Here is a 15,247-nt window from a genome sequence, read left to right as displayed (position 1 = left end):
CCACAATCTGGGTCCTCATTTTACCCACCTCGGAAGGATGGAAGGCTGAGTCAACCCTGAGCCGGTGATATTTGAACTGCTGATCTAGCAGTAGCCTGCAGTGCTGCATTTAACCACTGCGCCACCTTGGCTCTTGGCTCTTAATCTAATCTTAATCTTAATCTATTTTATAAAATTCTTGGACATGGTGCCAAGTGCCCCGATGACAATGGGTATCACTGTTACATGTCTCATCCATAATCGGGTAGTTTCGATGGCCAGGTTGCAGTATTTCGTGGTTTTTTCTAGTTCTTTTTCTTCGACTCTGGCATCTCCTGGTACCGCAATGTCAATAAATTGTACATTTCGACCCTCTACAACCGCGATATCTGGCGTGCTGTGTTCCAAGTGATGATCCATCTGTATTCAAAAGTCCCAGAAGATCTGTACTGAGCCTCCTCCTTGGTCAGATCCAATTTGAACTGAGCTGTCTTGCCAACTCTTTCTCCTGGTGGCTGCTTAGCTCCAGCAACTGCTTCCTGTTGGGGCCCTAAGGAGCCCCGGCGGGCAGGCGAGGAGTGGCTGGGAGGGGAGGGGCGAGTAGAGGTTGGTGAGGTGCCCCTCAACATGAGTGACATCGAGTTCTCCTTGCCCACTCGGTCACACGACCACCTAGCCATGCCCACCCAGCTGGTCATTAAGCAGAGCATATTAGTGGTCCGTGGGATTTAAAATTATGAATAGCAATAGCAGTTAGACTTATATACCACTTCATAGGGCTTTCAGCCCTCTCTAAGAGGTTTACAGAGTCAGCATATTGCCCCCAACAACAATCCGGATCCTCATTTTACCCACCTCGGAAGGATGGAAGGCTGAGTCAACATTGAGCCGGTGAGATTTGAACCGCCGAACTGCAGCTTAGCAGTCAGCTGAAGTGGCTGCAGTACTGCACTCTAACCACTGCGCCACCTCGGCTCCTTGAATTTAGTGGTCCCTGAGGTCCGAACGATTTAGAAATTTCTTCTAATCTCCTGCCTCTTGAAAAATAGCTTCTCCTGGAGACATTCAGAGAAAGGATGCCTCCAATTTCTCAGCCCAGAAATTTGGCAAAGTTTGACCGGCTATCTGCACAAAAGCCCTGGATACCTCCATGGGTATCTCTGGTTCTCGACTTAAATGAATATTCATTTAACAATGATAAGAAGTTATGACATCCCTCAAAAAAGTGACTTGCAACCCATTCTCAAAGTTAAAGATGCAAGCCAGTGGTCAATCACGATAGTCATGATTTGGTCCCATGGGCCCAACAATCATGATGTGGGTTCTTGGCTTGCATTTCCAATGCTTGCCTGCCGTCACATAATCACCATTTGCAACTTTCCCAGCCAGCTTTACATGATTTAGACAAAATCACCGAGGAACACTGGATTTACTTAATAGCTGTGATTCATAAAAGGAGCATGTGATTCACTTAACAACCATGGTAAAAAGGGTCATAAGTTTCGATCTGATTGCTTGATGAGTCCCTTCATGGCTGCATCCCTTAGTGAATGAAATCCGGATCCGAATGGTGATTGTAAGTTGAGGAATACACCAATCTTTCTAAAAATGAATGTGTTTTTTTTTTATAGAAAATTTAAACCAAACCTTTCACACCAAGCTAAAACCTAAAACAACAACATCATCAACAACAACAACAATAATATTAAAACAAAAACAAACTGGTGGGAACATCAGCCTGAAAAAGTCACCGAAAATCAGATGGTCAAGATCTTATGGGATTTTCGTATGCCAACGGACAAAATACTGGCGCATAATACACCAGACATCACACTGGTTGAGAAAAATAAGGTTACAAACATAGACATCGCAATACCAGGTGATAGCAGGGTCGACGAGAAGGAACATGAGAAAATCGTGAAATACCAGGACTTAAAAATCGAAATTCAACAATTATGGCACAAACCAGCAGTGGTAATTCCAGCGGTAATCGGCACACTGAGTGCTATTCCAAAAGCACTGGAATTACATTTAAAACAGTTAAAAATTGACAAAATCACCATCAGTCAAATGCAAAAAGCCACACTGCTTGGATCTGCACGCATATTACAAAAATATGTTACGACGTCCTAGGCCCCTGGGTGGGGCCCAACTAGTAACCAATGCCAAATCCAGCGAAACAACTGGCCGCTGTGATACAATTGTATAATAATAATATAGTATAATATATAGTATAATATATATATAGTATAATATAGTATAATATATAACATAATAAGAACAACAACAACAAGAACAACAACAACATTGGGTGCAATCCCAGAATAACTAGAGCACCAGTTGAACATCATCGCAATTGACAAAATCACCATCAGTCCATTGCAAAAGGCAGCTTTACTCAAGAGCAGCTTACATCCTCTGACGATATCTTTAACAACCTCAAACATTCACATTTGGTTATTCCAGGACCTTGGGAAGGACTCAGTAGGTGGATAAAAGGCCAAACCACATCAAAGACTAAAGTTCTCGACCAATGAGCCCTCAAACCCCTTTTGAAAACAGGTGGCGATCCAGGATATAAATGGAATTGCCAACATGGGACGTACAGGTAGTCCTTGAATCATGACAGCAATTTCTGGGACGGTTGCTGAGTGAGTTTTTGCCCCATCTTAGAACCTTCTTTGCCACAGTTCTTAGGTGAATCACTGCAGTTATTAAGTTAGTAGTGCGGTGAACCTGGCTTTCCCACTGACTTTGCTTGTCAGAAGCAGTGATTTGAGTAATTCAACAATCGGTTCTCTGTCCTATAGGGATGGGGGGGCTCAGTGGCTAAGATGCTGAGCTTGTCGATCAGAAAGGTCAGCAATTTGGTGGTTCGGATCCCTAGCACCGCGTAACGGAATGAGCTCCCGTTACTTGTCCCAACTTCTGCCAACCTAGCAGTTCGAAAGCATGTAAAAATGCAAGAAGAAAAATAGGAACCACCTTTGGTGGGAAGGAAACAGCATTCTGTGCGCCTTCAGCATTGAGTCATGCTGGCCACATGACGACGGAGACGTCTTCGGACAGCGCTGGCTCTTCGGCTTTGAAACAGATGAGCACCGCCCCGTAGAGTCAGGAACGACTAGCCTATATGTATGAGGCAGTGGTGGGTTTCAAATTTTTTTAGAACCTCTTCTGTAAGTGTGGCCTGCTTTGTGGGAGTGGCTTGCCAGCCATGTGACCAGGTGGGAGTGGCTTGCTGGCCATGTGACCGAGTGGGAGCAGCTTGGCAGCCATGTGACTGGGTGGCCATGGGCCCAACTTGTAAAATGTGGTGAAACTCACTTAACAACGCTCTTGCTTAGCAACCAAAATGTTGGCTCAGAAACTCTGGCATTTGAAGCATGCAAGTCTTAAAGCAGTCAAGTTACAAGATCCTTGCACCCCTAACCCTTTAGAAAAAAAAACCTCTAGGGGTGTTCAAACTTGACAGCTTTAAGACTTGTGGACTTCAACTCCCAGAATTCCTCCTCTCACTCTTCATCTTGATGATATGTTGACGGGGGGTTGGGGACTGGAACCGGTTCTAAACAGCACTGTAGATTTGTGGAACCTCTTCTATAAAAGAGGTTAGAACTGGCAGGAAGCCACCCCTGGTATGAGGGGAACTTTATCTCTGCCCTAATCACCAGCTGTGTGGGCATGGCTCGGTGGTCATGTGACTGTGTGGGTGTGGCCAACTCAACGTCACTCAGGTCGATGGGCACTTCGCCTTAGCTGTCACAATGTAACAAGGGTTAACCGGAGAGGTAAGCAGGGCAATAAAGATTAGGCTAGAAAAACAACTAGAGTGTTTCCTTCCTGCCTTCCTTACAGGATTATCCCTGTAAAGTGGAAAGAAACAAAAAGAGATTTCTTCCAACAACCGGTTCTCCAAACTGCTTAGAAAGTTAACAACCGGTTCTCCCAAATAGGTGCGAACCGGCTGAATCCCACCACTGGATTCAGAAGGTCCCAAAAGGGGGATCACATGACCCCGGGACTTTGCAACCGTCATAAATATGAACTTGTTGCCAAGCATCCAAATTCTGATCCTATGGTCAGGGAGATGCTGCAAAGATTGGAAGTGTAGAAAACGGCCATAAGTCTCCTTTTTTTCAGTGCTGTCATCGCTACGGTCACAAAGTGAACGGTCGTAATTCCAGGACCACCTGTATGCAGAATTTAGCAATAGCAGTAGACTTATATACCGCTTCATAGGCCTTTCAGGCCTCTCTAAGCGGTTTACAGAGAGTCAGCATATTGCCCCCAACAATCTGGGTCCTCATTTTACCCACCTCGGAAGGATGGAAGGCTGAGTCAACCCTGAGCCAGTGAGATTTGAACCGCTGAACTGCTGATCTAGCAGTAGCCTGCAGTGCTGCATTTAACCACTGCGCCACCTTGGCTCCTAACAGAGCAGAGTCAGCAACTTGGAGGCATCCATAGACCATCACACACACACACACACACACACACACTTTATCTCCTCTTCTTGGGCTTCTTGCTTCCGGGACCTTAAAGAGAAAATATGCTACATGAGAAGTTGACCTGCTATAGAAATGAAGATGATGCAGCCTCTGGCATTATCTTCATTCTGAGAATGCTACTCTTCCTATGTTGTCAGGTTTGTTTATTTGTTTGTTTGTTTTAAAGTGCTGGACAATTTTGAGCAGGGAAATTTGGGATAACGGAGGATTAAAATGCTCCGATCTTTTGAAATTCGGTTTCTCTCTCCTGGACAAAATTTCATTTTCAATGTACAATGTAATGGCTGCGGTTGGGAATCCGATGCACTTCTGTCACATTGAGCTTGAGAAATCCTGCTCTAAACCAAACTGAGAAATATTGAGTATTGTGGATCAATGGTGCCCTCTTGCGGGCAACGGCTGTATGGATTTCTTTCAAGCATTTTATTAAAGCTTGTTAGTAGAATGGAATAGAAAATAGAATAAGAGAATAGAATAGAGGAGAGGAGAAGACAAGAGAAGCTGGAAGGGACCTTGGAGGTCTTCTAATCCAGCCCACTGCCCAAGCAGGAGATCCTATATTTCAGAACAAGTGACTGTCCAGTCTCTTCTTAAAAATCTCCAGTGATGGAGGCACCCATTTCTGGAGGCAAGTTGTTCCACTGGTTAATTTGTCCTCACTCAGTGGTGTATTAACCATTAAGCAGACTAAGCACGTGCTTAGGGCACCAGGCCCAAGGGGGACACCACAAAATCTAGAAAGAGAGAAAAAAACAATGAAGATTTCTACAGTATGTACAAAGGAACGGCACCAAGATTTGTCAATGCTTAGGACACCAATGAGCCACTGTCCTCACCATTAGGAAGTTTCTCCTAAATTCCAGGTTGCTTCTCTCCTTGATTAGTTTCCACCCATTGCTTCTTGTCCTGCCTTCAGGTGCTTTGGAGAATAGCTTGACTCCCCCTTCTTTGTGGCAGCCCTGAGATATTGGAAGACTGCTATCATGTCTCCCCTGGTCCTTCTTTTCATTAAACTAGACGTACCCAATTCCAGCAACCGTTCTTTATATGGTTTAGTCTCCAGCCCGCAGGGATTCGGACCCTCACCTCTCACCAGGCCTTCCGAAAAGCCGTCAAAACCAGGCTTTGCCGGCAGGCCTGGTGGTGATGAGTTCCCTCCCCTCTCGACTTGTATGGTTGTGTGACTCTTGCTTATTTTAATTATCTGTATTTCGTTTTATGTTCCTCTTTTCCCTTTTTGAATTGTTCAGGCCTTTGATCATCTTAGTTGCTCTTCTCTGAACTTTTTCCAAAGTCTCAACATGAACGTTATATTTATTATAACAAAGGTTAAGCTTTATTACAGGATGAAGTACGGATAGGAACAAATTGTTGAGAAAGTTAAAAGGGAAGAAGTGCAGAAAGAAAGAGAGAAAGAAAGAGAGAGAGAGAGAGAGAGAGAGAGAAAGAAAGAAAGAAAGAAAGTAAGAAAGAAAGAAAGAAAGAAAGGGGGAAGGAGCCACTTCCGTTTTTTTCCCCAGTGCAATAGAACACAAAAAAGCCACAACTTACCAATTACCTCCTCGCGACCTATCAGATCACACAGATTAGGCCTCCTCCGAGTTCCATCCGCCAGTCAGTGTCGACTGGCAACCACGCGGAGGAGAGCCTTTTCAGTAGTAGCTCCGACCCTTTGGAACGATCTCCCCGTGGAGATTCGTACCCTCACCACCCTCCAGACCTTCCGCACAGCCCTCAAGATCTGGCTATCCCGTCAAGCCTGGGGTTAAAGATTGTAATTCGTCCCCACCCGAATGATGAATGTTGTTTCTATTTTTAATTATGTACTGTTTTTATATGCCACTGTCTGTATTCCCTTCCCCACAAGTTGTAAGCCGCCCTGAGTCCCCTCAGGGAAAAGGACGGCCTATAAATAAACTTACAATTACAATTACAATTACAACTTCAAGCCTTGGCTTTATATTTTTAAGTGTTTCAAGCCATTTCTATAGCAGCAAAGCCAATCTTGTCACCAAAACCTAAAATCATTTCTTCCCACAGTTGCATATTTTAGTAGCAATGTACAATTTCATTTGGCTGGTCTCAAATCAGCCTTATCCAGATCTGCAGGTACTTCATGGCCTAGTCCCGGGATGGCGAACCTATGGCACGCATGCCACAGGTGGCACGCGAAGCCATTTGTCAGGTCACGGGAAGCGTTGCCCTGTTAGCTGGCCAGCGGGCATGCAGAAGCTTTATAGGAGCTTGGGGAGGGCGAAAACAGCCTCCCTCGCCCCTCCCCGGAACCTTCCGGAGGCTTCAGGAACTTCTCTGAAGGCTCTGGAGGGCAAAAAACGACTCTACGAGCAAATCCATTTCCGATTTGTCCGTAGGGCTGTTTTTCCGTAGGGCCGTTTTCTGTCCTCCGGAGCCTTCAGGGAAGCTCTACATGGGGCTGCCCCTGAAGAGTGTTCGGAGACTGCAGTTGGTCCAGAATGCAGCCGCGTGAGCAATAGTGGGGCTACCTAGGTACACCCACGTTACACCTATCCTCCGCGAGCTGCACTGGCTCCCCATTGGTCTCCAGACACGCTTCAAGGTGCTAGTCGTTACTTTTAAAGCCCTACATGGTTTAGGACCTGGCTACCTGAGAGACCGCCTCCTGCCATTTACCTCCCAGAGACCTATAAGATCACACAGATTGGGCCTCCTCCGGGTACCATCAGCCGGTCAATGTCGGTTGGCAGCTCCCCGGGGGAGGGCCTTCTCTGTAGCTGCTCCAACCCTATGGAACGATCTCCCCGTAGAGATCCGGACCCTTACTACCCTTCCGGCCTTCCGTAAAGCTACTAAGACCTGGCTGTTCCGGCAGGCCTGGGGCTGTTGATTTTATCCAGTCACACTCTAAGCTGTATGCATGTTGTGTAATTTTAATGATTGTATTCTTATTTTAATTTTTATATATGTCCCCTGTCTTATCTGTGAGCCGCCCAGAGTCTCTAGGGAGTGGGCGGCATACAAATACATACATTTGTATGTCAATAAACCTTAAAGCTTAAGCTTCCAGAAGGCCCCTGAAGGCTCCGGAGGGCTAAAACCAGCCCTACGAACAAACCGGAAGTCCATTCCTGAACTTCCAATTTGCCCATAGGGGCATTTTTTTGTCTCCGGAGGAATCAGGGAAGTTCCTGAAACCTCCAAAGGGCCTCCGGGGGGGGGGGGGAGAGGCTGTTTTCACCCTCCCCAGGCTCCTATAAAGCCTCTAGAGCCTGGGGAGAGCGAAAAAAGCATGCCAAAAAATGGGGGGGAGTGCTGGTCATGGGCGCATGTCAGGGGTGGGTTTCAGGCGGTTCGTGGCGGTCCCCGCGAACCGGTTGGTCGGCGAACCCGGAAGTAAGTAACTTCCGGGAACGCCGAAGGGTCCACCCGCCCACCCGCATTTCTTAACCGGTTTTGACGAGTTCTGCGCTTCCACGCATGCGCAGGACACATACAACGCATGCACAGGAGCAGCTGGAGCATCGCACAGACGCTAGTACGCATGCGTGCACTGTGTGCGTGAACGAGGACGCCGCCGGCCCCGTTCCAACCGAACCCACCCCTGGCCCATGTGCACTGGGGGTCACACATTGCATTATGGGTGTGGCACACCCACGCACGACCCTCCCCCCCCTGCGCTCCCCCAGCTTTTGGCACTTGAGCCAAAAAAGGTTCGCCATCACTGGCCTAGTCAGTGTGGCCAATAGAATTCTGGGAATTGTATTTCAACAGAACTGAAGCAATCCTGTTGGGGGAGTTATGTTTTAAGTGCCACTGTCTCTTTTCATATTTGCCGACTATTATTATCCTTGCATTATTGCTGCTTTTATTTCCTGCTGTTTGGATCACATGGCATTATTACTCTATTGTAAATACATTATTAATGTCATTATTAATTGAATGCATATTGTGCCCTTAATAAAGGAAAACTGCAACCATTTACAGATTTGAAAGAAAAGTATACCACAAAGTTTTAAAAAAAAACACCAAAATATTGAGTACCAAGAATAAAACAGCTTATACAGCAGCCCACAAGAACTATAACCAGAGAAACCCTGGGTAGAAATTAAATTAAATTTTCAGAGTGTAGTAAAATAGAAATCCCAAGGTTATCTGATGTATAGACCTACCAATAGGCTGGGATTGGGAGAATCCAGACAAACACTAGAGGGCAGAAAAGAGATGCAGAAAAAGTTACTCATTACTGCAACCTAAAGGTCATTTTGATATTTGCAGCCCAGTTATGGAATAGTAAGTTAATACATCCACCATTGTCCAACTGTAATTAACTAAATGATAATTAGTTGAAATTAAGGCCACTAGCTAATGTGCCTAGGGTTAAGTAAAGGAATTGATCAGTCCCATCTCAATAATGCTTCAGTAAGCCAATTGTAAATATCAAGATTATCAAAACTGGAAAATCTGGTCGCTAAATCCAGATCCTTCACTGTCTGTGTCACCTTGACCAAGGACCTGTTATCAGAGGTAGGTTCCTACCGGTTTGGACCGATTCGGACAAGTAGGTAGTAACTCAGCCGCCCACGCCTCCAAACCGGTTCTATGGTGCCACCATCTTGGTTTTTTTCAATTTTGCACATGCCCCCGTAGCGTGCATCAACTCCTGGCCAAGTTTTGCAGATATCGGCCTGGCAGTTCTCCAAGCCAGATAAGGTCTGTGACTGTAAATCCTTCTTTGAAAGACTTTGCTGGATGTGAATGAGCAGAATTCACTGTCAATTAATCAAAGCATTTTTTGTCGGGACCAGGAGTTTGTTTCATGCTCTTGGGAACAGTAAATCTGACTCAACTTTGAGCTGGTCAGGATGGTTCCACCACAAAACCGCGTTCGACTAAACCGCGCTCGACTAAACCACGTAGCTGACGTCATCACAGGGCGACAACAGCGTGGAGACAGAAGCACGCTGTAAACGCTAAACCTAAAATTAACCCCTAAACCTAACCCCCCTAAACCTAATCCTAAACCTAACCCTAAACCTAACCCTTAACCTAACCCTAAACCTAACCCTTAACCTAACCCTAAACCTAAACCTAATCCTAACCCTAACCCTAACCCTAACCCTAACCCTAACCCTTAACCTAACCCTAACCCTAAACCTAAACCTAAACCTAACCCTTACCTTAACTTGAATCCGCTTGCTTTCAAAGCGCTATTTAAAGCGCCCTTCTTTCTCCGCGCTCGCTGTTGTCGCCCTGTTGATGACGTCAGCAACGCGGTTTAATCGGGTGCGCTTTAGTCGAGCACGGTTTTGTCGTGCCACGGGTCAGGATCGAACTCCTGGCTGAGGGCAGAGTTTGCCTGCAATGCTGCATTCTAACCACTGAGCTACCAGGATTCATATCATAGGTTCACCATCATTACCTTAAGCCCTGGGTGGGGGGCGGGCTTCCACTCTCACTCTCAACCCTACCTGTCTTTGGACTCTGCACCTGCAGAAATTCTTTCAGTGATGGAGCATGGTCCAAATTCCAGTGATAAAATTTATGATTCCCAGGCCACCCATCCTGAGCCTCCCTAAAAAGCTGTGTAATTTATGGACTGTGATACCACCTGTATGGTGCAGCTGTCAGGACCATTTTTCTGATGCAGAAAATGTGATACTCCCAAAAGGGGAAACAGGGTGCATGATTTAAGTGAAAGTCATGCTTGGTGGGGGCTTGGCTTTTACCTAATTGGAAACATCAACTCTCTTTTTTTCCTTCTCGAGCATTGAAACTGGTGACCTTCTCCCAGGTTTTGGTAGAAATCTCTCTCTTTCTGTCTCCCTGTCTCTCTTTTTCTTTCTTTCTTTCTTTCTTTCTTTCTTTCTTTCTTTCTTTCTTTCTTTCTTTCTTTCTTTCTTTCTTTCTTTCTTTTTTCTCTCTCTCTCTATCTTTCTGTCTATCTTTCTGTCTCTAGTCTGTCTCTTTATTTGTCTTTCTCTCTCTCTCTCTCTCTGTCTATCTATCTCTCTGTCTCTAGTCTGCCTCTCTCTTTATTTGTCTTTCTCTCTCTCTCTCTCTCACTTTCTTTCTCTCTCTTTCTTTCTATCTGTCTCTATCTGTCTCTGTAGTCTATCTCTGTCTCTCTCTCTTTTTTCTCTCTGTCTGTCTTTTTTTCTTTCTCTCTCTCTCTCTCTCTCTCTCTCTCTCTCTCTCTCTCTCTCTCTCTCTCTCTCTCTCTCTCTCTCTCTCTCGTGTGTGTGTGTGTGTGTGTGTGTGTGTATTCTGTCCCAAGCCTCTAAATTATACTGATGCCGGCTTGGCTGTCTGCCAAGACTAAGGAGGGAGATAAGCAACCCCTTGGCTAGGAGCCCAGAAAAATTATCTCTATGAAAACAAGGCTCATGGAACTAACAGAATTCTTCAAACTTTAAACCAGTGGTCGTCAACCTGGTCCCTATCGCCCACTAGTGGGCGTTCCAGCTTTCATGGTGGGCGGTAGGGGTTTTGCCCGATATTGAAGCACTTTCCTTTTTTTAAATTTCATTGACTTAAAAAAAAAATTCATAGCACTATTTAAAAACATTTTCATTAGGTTTTCATAAAATCACCATTACTGTGGAACCGGTGGGCAGTTAGAAAATGTTGCTACTAACAGAGATACAAAAGTGGGCGGTAGGTATAAAAAGGTTGACTACCCCTGCTTTAAACTGTTGTTTCCTCCAAAATTCCCCTCCTGTCACCCCACCTATAAGCTCTCCAGGAGGGGCCAATCAGTAGCCACCTGTCGCTATTTCCTTCTGTGAGCCTTTTTCCAAAGCTGCTCCCTCCTCCTATCAGCTCTATGCATACGCACCTCAGGGACAGCCTCTCTCTGTTCTTCCTCACTGCTCCCTGACTCAGATGCCACCTGGTGGCCAACAGGCCCCTCTAGTCCCTGCTCTGACTCCGAACACCCTCCAGAGTCTTCCTCAGCCTCCAGGGCAGTCCCATTGTGTTCATCACTGTCAGATTCCATCAACAGCTCAGCTGGCCATTGTTGGGCCACAACATACATACATACATACATACATACATACATACATACATACATACATACATACATACATACATACATATAGAGAGAAACAAAATAGAGACAGACGGATAGAGAGACTAGATAGATATAGAGACAGAGACAGAGAGAGAGAGAAATGAAAGAAAGAAAGAAAGAGATAGATAGATAGATAGATAGATAGATAGATAGACTAGAGACAGAGAGACAGGCTAAAGAGATAGGTAGAGATAGAAAGAGAGAAAGAGAGAGAAAGAAAGAATGACAAAGAAAGACAGACAGGATATATATGTATGTATGTATATGTATGTCTTTGGTAATTTGGGTTTTCTCCCGTGTAAAATTGGAGATGTCTTGGCGACGTTTCGACGAAGTCTCATTCGTCATCTTCAGTCTTCGTGCTTCCAGGAGCAATGGTTATATATGTTGTATTTGTGCTGATAAATAAATAAAGGGACACTAGTATAGATCTATTTCAAGCTATTTAGCTCTCATCAGCTAGCCATACCCTTACTGGGATTCGAAACTGCTGTATTGCATCTTAGGCAGATGTCTTAACCATTAAGCCACAGGTCCTCCTCCTTATCAGCTTAAGACAGGGAGGTAGGTATATATTTAGTGTCACAACCCCTGGTATGCCCCAATTATGGGAGGAAGCTAACTGCTTCCATTCTCTGTCCATCGGCGCGTCACAAGAGGCCATCCAGACAGAAACCCAATATTTTTACTGTTGCCTTTGTTACATTTGTGTTGTATTTATTTATTTATCAGCACATATACAACATATATATAATGACAAAGAAAGACAGACAATATATATATATATATATTGTCTGTCTTTCTTTGTCATTCTTTCTTTCTCTCTCTTTCTGTCTCTACCTATCTCTTGAGTCTGTCTCTCTGTCTCTAGTCTATCTATCTATCTATCTCTCTTTCTCTTTCTTTTTCTTTCTTTCTTTCTTTCATTTCTCTCTGTCTCTGTCTCTATATCTATCTATTCTCTATCCATCTGTCTCTATTTTGTTTTTCTTTCTCTCTCTCTCGCTGTGTTTCTCTGACTCTGTATCTCTCTAGTCTGTCTCACTCTGTCTCTCTAATCTCTCTTTCTCTCTCTCTTCCTCTCTCTCTCTCTTCCTCTCTCTGTCTGTCTCTCTCTCCTTCTTTCTCTCTCTTTCTGAAGATTCCACAAAAATAGAAGCAGGCCGTGGGCTCCCCAGGGTGCCCGTTTCTTGAAACACATCCAGAAAGTTGTCTCTGATTCTCTTAAAAATGTCTTTTTATGAGATGAGGAGGAAAAGAGCCAATTCTGTGTAGAGGATGACCTCTGGCAAGCCTCTGCAGGCACAAATGTGTAGCTTTGACCTCCGTCATCAATTGTGGGGGGCAGCTAAGAGGGTGGGCTATGAAGAAAACACTCACCTCCTTCACCTTTATCTGAGTCTAATGCATTAAAAGCACTGAAAAATGTATCTCTCCTTTTATATGGGAATCAAGCAATGGATCACTGAGAATTTCAACTGGAAGCATTTCTCAGAAATCTGGATTGCAATGGCTGTTTAACCTCCTTTTTCCCACTATCCCTTCTTCTCCAGTAAGTGGATTTCAAAATGAACAATTCAATCATGCAATATTTTTGAAAGAGCTTTCTATAAATGTCTTTCCCTTTTCTCCATTTCCCCCCCATTCTTTTTCTTGCCTAAAAATAAAATAAAATACTATCGCCAAATAGTCACAGCAGTTTTTAGGGAGCTGAAATATCAGGGCCTTTCGACATGGTCTATGTTAAAGCATCTTGAGATTGAATGTATTGGCTCTGTCTTCTGATTCTCTTTTTGGTTTTCTGTTTGTTTGTTTGAAAGCTGGAAGAAGAGGAAATGATTTGTAATAGACTGATACAATATGCTAAAGCATTCCGCTGCCAGCTCACTAAAAATTCAACAACATCTGTACCCTAAATTTAGCTTATACCAAATTGCTTCGCTTGTGATTATTGTTTACAGCTATTAGTGGAACCTCAAAACTGTAAAACGGCATAACGTAAATGCCTTCTCATGCCCTTGCCAATCCTTTCCAATATTTTGAATATTCAGTTAATCTCAGGAACATGTTATCAGTTATTGGCAGTTACTTAAATGGGGAAGATCCCTAGCATTTGTTCAAAAACTAAGAGGGTGGGGGACTTAATCTGGCATACTCAATGCTTCCTCACTTTTCTTTTAAGTATGTCTTTTCTAATCTGGTTTACACTGGCAATTTTAAGAGATGTAGGATAGGATAGATGGAATGGGATATGAATGAAATGGGATAGGATAGGATAGTGTTCTGACCCCCCTCGTTCCACACCAAAGCACACTCCGAACCAAAGATAAGTTATGGCATTTAATTAACAGACAGACAGGTCCTTGGCAGTAAACCGGCACAGGCAAGCTTGGGCAGCAATCCAGCACAGATAAGCCATGGCAGCAATCCAGCCTGCCAAGCTCACAATCAAGTTCTCCAACATTAGTTCCTGCGTTGACTTCTGCAAAAGGGGCCTGTGCACAAGCAGTCCTTTTTATAGTCTGGAGAGGAGCCTAATGATCACCAGCTGAGTGCAATTACCTCCTGTACTTGAACAACTGTTCCTGATGCCTATTAGCTCTTCAGTGCTAGGTATCCAGGAACAACTCACTGCTGGCGTCCGGACACTCTCCCTTGTCTCCTCCCCACTGGTCCAAGGCTCAGGCGCCTCCTGGTGGCCAACCAGCCTCTCTGGGCCCTGCTCGGATTTGGAACCCTGTCCAGGGTCCTCAACATCCTCCAGAGCTGACTCATAGGGCCCCTCGCTATTGGAGTCTGGTGGCAGCTACAACGGCTCCTGCTGGGCCACAACAGGATAGGATAGGATAAGATAGAATAGGTTGGAAGTAACCTTGGAGGTCTTCTAGTCCAACCCCCTGCTTAGACAGGAAACCCTGTATAACCCTGGCTTCGCTGATAACGGATAAGAGCCTGTGGCCTAATGGCTAAGATTTCTGCCTAGTATGTAATATAGCCCAGGTTCAAATCCCAGTAAGGGTATGGCTAGCTGATGAGAGCTAAATAGCTTGAAATAGATCTATACTAGTCTCCCTTTATTTATTTATCAGCACAAATTAAAACACACACACACACACACATATATATATTAGATTTTTACAACCCCTGGTAAGCCCCAATTATGGGAGGAAGCCAACTGCTTCCATCATCTGTCAATCGGCTCGTCACAAGAATCCATCACGACCGAAACCCAATGTTTTTTACTGTTGCCTTTGTTATATTTGTATTATTTATCAGCACAAATAAAAAAAACACACACACACACACAAACACACACAAACACACACAAACACACACACACACACACACACACACACACACACACACACACACACACACACATATATATATATATATATATATATATATATAAATAAATAAATATAATCTGATCTGCTTGTGGGACTGTAATGATGCCAGGCTGATTCTTCTCTTGACTCCACCCCCAGGCAGGCTCCGCCTCTTTCCTTCAAAACCCTTCTAAAAACACAATCTGATGCAAACATCTTCCCTAAATCTTTAAAATTAGAAAAAAACCATTTGCTGATCACGGATATCATGCATATCCCAAGGAGGGAAAATACATCTAATGGAACATTACATTATTATATTATTCCTGTACCTTACAACCATAAGTAGGATCCGAATTTCAGCCACTAAGTGACAC

Source organism: Thamnophis sirtalis, unplaced genomic scaffold, assembly GCF_051295495.1.
Source record: "Thamnophis sirtalis isolate CommonGarterSnake01/CBP01778 unplaced genomic scaffold, rThaSir2_p1.2 scaffold_10, whole genome shotgun sequence".
NCBI lineage: Eukaryota > Metazoa > Chordata > Lepidosauria > Squamata > Natricidae > Thamnophis > Thamnophis sirtalis.
The sequence above is the reverse complement of the archived record's forward strand: the minus strand, read 5'-3'. Positions refer to the sequence as shown.